At 34.0% G+C, this 9,877-nt stretch overlaps 1 long non-coding RNA gene across 1 annotated transcript; it reads right to left on the reverse strand.

The window, feature by feature from the left end:
* Positions 1-509: 509 nt before the first annotated feature.
* LOC118760883 lies at positions 510-8,673 on the reverse strand. Its single transcript, XR_004997016.1, has 3 exons — positions 8,541-8,673; positions 4,869-4,931; positions 510-1,406 (listed from the first exon to the last, which is right to left on the reverse strand). It is a non-coding gene; the product is annotated as an uncharacterized LOC118760883 (long non-coding RNA).
* Between the last annotated feature and the right edge of the window lie 1,204 nt (positions 8,674-9,877).

The following is a 9,877-nucleotide window of genomic DNA, read 5'->3' on the forward strand; positions in this document are numbered from 1 at the left end:
TATTGTTGAAATAGATGTGCTTTTAAACAGATTGATTCAACAGAGAATTTCTAAAAATACTCTTATATGGTTATGTCAATATATATTGTAGGATATGGCTTTGTTATCACTTCTTTTTATTCATATTCATGTAATCTTAAGTTCAAGTGTCTGTTTCTTGTATCTTCTCTGTATATCAATGACAATTTGGTACATATTCTATGAAAATCAAAAAGAGTTTGATAATATTTGACAACGCTGCTTACACATGTATATTGACAAATATGAATGAATTACTGAGGCAACTTGTTAAACCAATCTTATTTCATTTTATTTCTTGCTCACCATTTCTAAGAATTTGCTTTTACTGGCAAAAGAAAAAAAAAATCAACAAGAAAAAAGCAAGCAAATATACATACATGCAAATATACATACATGCAAACCATACATACATACATACATACATACATACATACATACATACATACATATATACAAACATACATACATACATACATACATACACACACACACACACACACACATACATACATACATACATACATACACACACACACACACACACATACATACATACATACATACATACATACATACATACATACATACATACATACATACATACATGGTGATCGCTCCATCTTCACAGATAATTGCTGTCTCTTTGTGTTACCTCACTGTCAATAGCATTTCTGACTTTCCTTTCATGACCTTTCAGATAAACTGTTCAGACCTACTGCTTTGTAACTGTGCTTCCAAATGGTTAGGTCTGCACTTGTCACCACTCTTCTCACATCATAGGACTTTCAGTTGGTAGATGGAAAGATAATAATGATAAATGACGTCAACCTACAGAGATGTCTATACATCACTGAATTATAGTAATAAATGCTTGTTCACCATGAATGACAGGCCAAAGTGAGATAACCAGTAACTACATGAAACTGCAGGTTTTACATCAGAGTGTCCCTCTCCAAGTAGGATGCTCTAACAATAGATAGGGGTCTCTCACTCCCGGTAGTTTTTATTTACATGCCAAATTAACCTTTAGCTAGGGCCCTGGAAAATGCTACTACTTTGGGTCTAAGTAGACCTGAGAATAACAGTGGCTAAGTGGTGGTTCCACACTCTTCAAAACCCTGGAATTCCTGAACCAGTTATGTTTGATTTGATTGTTTCCCCTATATCTGACAAGGGAAGTTGCAGGTATCTAGGGGTGGATGAAAATATATCTTACAATGGTATCTGTAACAAAACATGTAGCCGAATAAAGAAATTTAGACCTCAAAACTCACTGCATTTGATAAAACAGTGGCCCACAATGTGTTTGCAGTACCAGTATTCATACCAACATTTGGGCTGCTTTACTGGACAGTTGATGAGATCCAAGCCATTGATGTGAAAACCTGAAAAATACAAGCACATAATTTCCACATAAACAGTGATGTAGACCACCTCTACCTAAAACGAAAGCAAGGTGGCAGAGGCTTAACATCGATCCAAAATGCCTTTGAATGTCGTATCATATCCCTTTGGCAGCATCTTTTAACCACCAAATGTCAAAGTGCATCCCTTGACCAAGTTTGCATACATGAGGCTGATAACATCATAAGACTTGGAAGGCAGCTCCTTGAGCACCATTCTTTGTCTGATAACCTAGAATGCATGCCTGACACTACTGTAATGTCTCAACTGATGAAAGGATGAGTCTATACAAGCAGAAGACTATGCATGGATATATTAGTAGAAAGCTCTGAGATGACAGTAACATCGATCATCAAAGCAGTTTATCATGGATCAATAGCCAGATTACTTCCTCCCACTTTGAAGGGTATGGGTTTGCAATCCAGGAACAGGAAATATCAACCAAGTACCTGATGCACAAAAGGGATAGAGATGCAAGGAAAGCAGTAAAATGTGACAACTGATGCAGACTTTGTGGAGTTAACACCGAAGATATCACCCACATCATAAGCAGTTATCAGAAAATGTGATCACGGTATAATCTACCGAGGAGATATGATGTTGTAGCTAGGACACTCTATAATGAAATCCATCAGAAGAATAACCCCGAGAACAAAGAAAAAAGAACCCACAATATAGTAGAAGCCATAGCCACTCATAATAAAAAGGAATACTGATGAATGTCCCAGTGAAAAGGTCAATAAAATGTAAGCATAACAGACCTGATATGATGATTTGGGACAGAGAAAAGAAACTGTGGAAATTAGCTGCCCAGCAGATGTTAACATAAAGCTGAAGCTCAATGAAAAAGAGAATATTTACACTGAACCATTGAGAAATCTGCAGTTACTGTATCCAGATTACAAGTTCAAATTTATACTTGTAATTATTGGAGACTTGTTCTCTATTGGCAAGAAATCTTGAAATAAAACTGAACGATGACATACATACACGTGTCCATTCCTCCATCCATCCATCTATATATATATTATATATATACACATATATATATATATATATATATATATTATATTATATATATATATATACACACACGCATATATATATATAGATAGATAGATAGATAGATAGATAGATGGATAGATAGATATACATACATACATGCATACACACACATATGTACAATCAAATACATACATGCATGCATATATATATATATATATACATACACTCACACATACATACATACATACATACATACATACACACACATACATACATGCATACATACATACATACATACATACATACATACATACATACATACATACATACATACATACATAAGCATATATGTATATATTTGCACATAAATATGTAACTCGATGTAAAATCTTCTATCCATCTTCATTCACTCTTTTGAATTTAGTAATATTTCATTTTTGTCTGTGTGTCTATTATTTTTCCATGCCACTGAAATCAAAGATATGTATCACGTATTATATCGTATATACAATTATTTATAATGGTTTGAGTAATTTGTCACAGCTACATTGATTTATTGACCAGCAAATAAAAACATTGTTTAATGTTATTCTACTGCAGTTTTATTTATCATGGACTGAATTTATAGTTCTTTTCACATACACACACACACACACACACACACACACACACTCATGCACACAGACACATATACATTCATACATACACATGCATACATATATATAGTATACACATTCATACATACATACATACATACACGCACACACATACATATATATATATATATATATATATATATATATATATATAATATATATATATATATATATATATATATATATATACTTTATTTAAAGCAGCAGAAAATTCAACAAAACCTGTTACTCTGAGTTTCACGTTCCCGTTCATCAGACAGTTTTCTAGCAAAAACTGTCCAATGAACGGGAACGTGAAACTCAGAGTAACAGGTTTTGTTGAATTTTCTGCTGCTTTAAATAAAGCATATTACCCTACCACTGGTATTTGAGTACTCTTTTTTCCACCTTGTTTCACATTTATGTGTTTACTCCGGTATTTATATATATATATATATATATATATATATATATATATATATATATACATTCATATATATATATATACACACATACATACATGCATACATGGAGGAAGAGCAAAGCCTGGGTGGCATGCCACAGTTTGAGATCTGTATGGAAGCCAGTCCTTCATAAAGACCTGAAGATCCGTCTCTTCATTGCTGCAGTGGAGTCTGTACTGTTATACGGATCTGAGACTTGGGCACTGACCATTAAACTCACTCAGATGGTGGGTGGGTGGGTGCCACACGAAAATACTGAGAATGGGCTGACAAGGCAGTTTTCCTTTGTCTGGTGGCTGTGGCGAAAGAGGTTATCTGGCAGATGAGGCCAAAAGGAACGAGGACAGAAATATTCCTCTTTAGTAAAAGCCCTCATCGACTTTTTCAAGTTTCATTTAAAAAGGAAAGTGAGGGTGGAAAGAGAAGTGCTGTCCTCGAGTGAATTTATGAAAAGGTAGGTGAAAGTTGCGAAAATGGCAAGAGTGGATGGTAGCACTCTCAGTGTAGACCTGTGAGTCGGAAGGAAGTAGTTGGAGAGGGCTCTCATCCTTGGTATTCAGGGTGATTTTGGATGGTGGATTTCCTTCATTATCCCTAGAGGTCCTCTTGAATCAGGGGGATCCCATCATGATTTTGTCCCCTCTTTTTCGAGTGACATTTACTATGTATACTTCCCTTCTAGTGTATACCGTGTATACTTTTATTCCATTATTCCATTATATGTAAACCCCAACACTTTATACCTGTCTTTGTATTGTCTCCCTCATCCTTCACCCAGATGGTAAATAAAAGAAATCATTATTATTATTATTATTATTATTATTATTATCCTTCTTTCTTCAAATTTTCTTCCATTTCTCGCCGAGTGTTTTCCGTACACCTAGAGCAGAAAAGCTCATTGTATGCATTCCCAGATTACACATGCAAATTCACAGGTAAAATATGTATTTAAAAAATTAATAAATAAATAAATTCATAAATGGATGTTGTTTTCACAGCGATAATGCTCTTCTCAGTACATGAGTTGTTCCAGTTATCACGATTTTTTGCACTTCCTGGAGGGATGGCAAGCCTGGTATCATTTTCAAATAGGTTTCAGTACCTTTTTTTTTTTTTAACATTCCTAGAGATCCTACAATCACTGGTACTGTAGTCGCCTTGAGATGCCACATTTTTTCAATTTCTATTAGCAAATCTTTATATTTACTGATCTTGTCAAATTCTTTCGCCGCTATATTGTGATCGCAAGGAATACACATGTATTATTATTATTATTATTATTATAAATTTAGTCTCATAACAGTCAATAACAAGTAAAAGAATAAAAGAATATAAATACTTGGGTCAAATGGTTCAACTATCCCTTTCAAAGCAGTGCTGTGGAATGGCCATAATTCAGAAACTGAAACGAGTAAAAAGAATGTTTTTGTTTTTGCATTTTTGTTCTTTTGATTTCTAGACTTTATTGTATTTATTATCTATTGCTTCTTTTCCTAGAATTGCATCGATCTCTGGCTTTTACTTGCATAAAACAAATCACCAATGCCAACATGCTGAGTACATCTATCACCTGTGGATATATTATAGGGTCAGCTTACTCTCTGTAGTAGAGGTAATGCTTTTAACTACTATGAATCATACTGAGGATTTGTTTGCTTCTTTCTTTCTCAGCATTCTTGTATATATGAGTGTATACACACAAATATCATCATCATCATCGTTGTCGTCGTCATCATCATCATCATCATTGATTAACGTCCGCTTTCCATGCTTGCATGGGTTGGATGGTTTGACTGAGGGCTGGCAAACCAGATGGCTGCACCAGGCTCCAATCTGATCTGGCAGAGTTTCTACAGCTGGACGCTCTTCCTAACACCAGCCACTCTGAGAGTGTAGTGGGTGCTTTTACGTGCCACCGGCACGAGGGCCAGTCAGGCGGTGCTGGCAATGGCCATGCTCAAATGGCGTTTTTTATGTGCCACCTGCACAGGAGCAAGTCCAGCGGCACTGGCAACGACCTTGCTCAAATGTTTTTTCACATGCTGCTGGCACAAGTGATGCTGATAACGATCATTCTTGAATGGTGCTTTTTATGTGCCACCGGCACAGAAGCCAGTTTGCTGCTCTGGCAACAATCATGCTCAGATGGTCCTCTTAACACTCCACTAGCATATATATTTACATATATACAAAATTAAGAGGAATGACCACCAAACTGGACTCCTAATATACTAAAGATAAACGTCAAATCACCTTACCATGAAGAGTGTGTTCTCAAGAAAAATTTCGGCTGAAATTTTTCTTGAGAACACATTCTTCATGGTAAGGCAATTTGACATCTATCTTTAGCATATTAGGAGTCCAGTTTGGTGGTCATTCCTCTTAATTTTGTATCTAATATAATTTTTAATGTTCAGATTTTTTTACACATACACACATATATATATGTGTGTATATGTGTTTGCGTGTGTGTGTGTGTATGTGTGTGTGTGTGAGTGAGTGTGTGTGTGTGTGTGTGTGCACGTGTGTGTGTGTGTGTGCGCCTATATACTGTGAAGGTGTGTGGCTTGGTGGTTAGGGCATTCGGCTCACAATTGCAAGGCTGTGAGTTCAATTCCTGGTGATATGTTGTGTCCTTGGGCAAGACTCTTTATTTCACGTTGCTCCAATCCACTCAGATGGCAAAAATTAGTAGTACCTGTATTTCAAAGGGCCAGCCTTGTCACACTCTTTGTCACGCTGAACCTCCCTGAGAACTATGTTTAGGGTACATGTGTCTGTGGAGTTCTCAGCCACTTGCACGTTAATTTCACGAGCAAGATGTTCTGTTGATCTTATCAGCTGGGACCATCATTGTTGTAACTGTCAGAGTGCTCCTATATATGTATACACATACACATATACACCTAGAAACAAAGAGTACAAATTTACTTGAATATGTGCCAAATACATAGTGGCTTAGATATGAATCTAGTACAAAGTGGCTTAGATATGAATGGACCTACTCAGTGGTCCCTTCAGATAGAGGAGGTGAACAATACATAAACTCTATAAATAGTAAAATACAATAATTGACAAACATAATGTTAAATATATAGTAAATGAATCCAATGCCGTAATAAGAACCAGATAAATAGATTACACACTTTTACAAAAAGCTTAGGTAGAAATAGAAATACATACCTCAGTAACATGGATACCTCCAGCTTTATTGAATGGTATATAATTCCCTTTGAAAACAAATAATTTCCAATATACCATAATTGTTTTATTTGGCATTGACTAACATTTTCCAAAAGATGGTAATACTATAGGATTTTAAAATAAAAATAGGATTAGATTAGCTTCTGTAATAGAAAAAATCTAGCTCAAATTATAGCAGTACACTAATAGTAAAATTAATGGTTTCCATATGAGCAATAGCAATAATAGTAACCAGAATTGTAATTATAGATCATAAATATAGCAACATGTCCACTGGAGTGGACAAACCATTAGTAACACAACTAGGTATCAGGATCGGACTATGGTTTGGCAACCAATAAAATAGAAGCGACCTGAGGAACTCCACAACTAACCTGGAAGTAGATGTGAATCCTAAACAGCAAAGTACTCAGAACATTGTCTATGTGGAAAGGACTAATAAATTGAAGACAGACAAGAGAATATAAAAATTACATCTAGAGTAGTGAAGTAGATAATAGTAATAGGAGTAGTAGAACTATTAAATGCAATTGTGCAAGGAACAGGGTCTGTCCATTTAACTCTATTTGTAGGCATAAAAATATCATATACAGATGTAAGATTACCTCACAGAATAGTTGTCAACTCGTGTTATAATAAGCAGAGAATTGCCAATCATTTAAGTTCGTTTAGAAATAGGGACAAAATGAATACTACCTAGCTTTAGCAAGCTAATTTGAGCACTAAAAGATAGTATCAAAATATTTTCGATTGCTTGGAAAATAAAAAGTAAAGCAAAACTCGTAGAATAGGCAATTATAGATGTGACTTTTGTGCGGAAGAAATGTACCAAATTTTCACTTCTAAATTTATTCTAATAAACACAAGACAGGCTACGACAAGCTACAAGATGTCCACACTGGATTGAATATATTTTAAATGATTTAAAGAAACATAATTTACCATCTATAGTAAGTATACTAGTTAAAATAATGATGGATATGATTAATGATATTTATGAAAATAATACTAATAAATATAATATATTAATATAACCATTATTGAGGGTATAAAACCAAAATAAGTGAAATACCTCTGAATAAATAATGTACTCCAAACAGTAAAATTGAAACAAACTGCTATAATTAATTGTAATATAAATAAACATTTCAAAACCACGATTCATCTGTGGTGCCAGTAGAGGTGATTAAAAGACGAGAATTCAATTTGATTAAGTAAGTAATGCTAACTGAATACCAATGCAAGAAGCTTGTTTGAATTAGTTCACTTTGAAAATGTTGTAAGTGATGGACCCTTGAGGAAATAACATTGACTAGGATGCATAATTGCATACAGTGTAGTTGCTGCAATAGAAACAAATGTTGGTCATTGTTATATATGGTGTGGAAAACTTTTTCAATAAAAATGTTTGGGATGTGAATAAATTTCTGCTCTCCTCTTGGTTTTCAATTATATATATATACACACCCACACACACACACACACACACAGACACATATACATTTACACACTTATATATATATATATATATATATATATATATATATATATATATATATGCACACACACACACATGTACATGCATATATATAATGATTATATGTTGCAAATAAATGAGAGGAGAAAAATATTGACGTATATGGTTTTTATTTTATTGTTACAATGTAAGATAGAACTTTTTTTGATTTGTTGTTGTACACAGATTATTTAGAGTTTTGTTATCCATTTTGTAGGTAGTTAAATTAATCTCTGAGTGACAGCTAGAAGATGAATGGAAGAAGGAGAGAGAAAGAGAAAAAGAAATTACCTCTCTATATTGACAAGTAGAGTGAGTGAAAGTTGTGTAGTACCAGGATGACAAGCCATACATGAAGTGCTCCTTTTTGCTAGGAGCCAAGTGAAAAAAGTAGAAGTAAATCTGTGCTTCATATTTATAATTTTTCTAACTAAATTAGGTCAGGCCAAAATGAAATTCTCTGTCTCTTATCTGCTTTAACCTAAGTTTGATTCAAAATGATCACAGGTTAACAATTGACTCTGATGAATTTTCTAGTGCAATGGCCAAGAACAATAGAAAAGAACTCAGTAAGATGTGGGCTGGGTTTCAAATCTGGGTTAAGAATCTAGAAAGCTATTCATTACATTTACACACACACACACACACACGTATGTATGTATGTATGTATGTATGTATGTATATGTATATTGATATATATATATATATATAAGTATGTATGTATGTATGTATGTATGTATGTATATATATATATAAGTATGTATGTATGTATAGATTTGTGCGTCTGTGTTTGTCCCCCCTAACCATCGCTTGATAACAGATGCTGGTGTGTTTATATCCCCGTAACTTAGTAGTTTGGCAAAAGAGACTGATAGAATAAGCACTAGGCTTACAAAGAATAAGTCCTAGGGTCAATTTGCTCAACTAAAGGCAGTGCTCCAGCATGGCCACAGTCAAAATGACTGGAACAAGTAAAAGAATATACATACATACATACACATACACACACACTCATATATATATATATATATATATATATATATATATATATATATGTATGTATTCATTTTATATTTAAAAAGCTCAGCAGCATACAACAACAACAATATGCTAGTTACACCAACTCTTACAGTCTCTCTAACAGAGAGAATAATCTGTATTGAATGTCAAACAGCCTATTGAATGAATGTCTCAGATACATAGCCAAGTTAAGCAGCACATTTTGTCAAACTATCTGTCTAACCAACGATGAAATACTTCCTCATGTTTCACAGATTTACCGTTGATCAATAATACTGTTTAACTCTTTGTAACTATTTTCATTCATAAATAAATAATCTGCCCAGTTAATCTTTGCATCTAAATAAATACACATCGGATTATTCTGTTAGACCGACCAAAGTCTTGTAAATGGATTTGGTGAATGGAGCTTGAATGAATATCTTGTATATAAGACACACACACACACAGGCATATATATATATATAATATATATATATATATATATATATATATATATATGTAAATGAGTAAATGAGCATCACTGTTATAAAAGGGGTGTTGTTTCCGGTCTTCTATGAAAAGGGTCTGACTTTGCGGAGGTATTACCTTGCTTCCAAAAATAGGGG

Source organism: Octopus sinensis, unplaced genomic scaffold, assembly GCF_006345805.1.
Source record: "Octopus sinensis unplaced genomic scaffold, ASM634580v1 Contig01261, whole genome shotgun sequence".
NCBI lineage: Eukaryota > Metazoa > Mollusca > Cephalopoda > Octopoda > Octopodidae > Octopus > Octopus sinensis.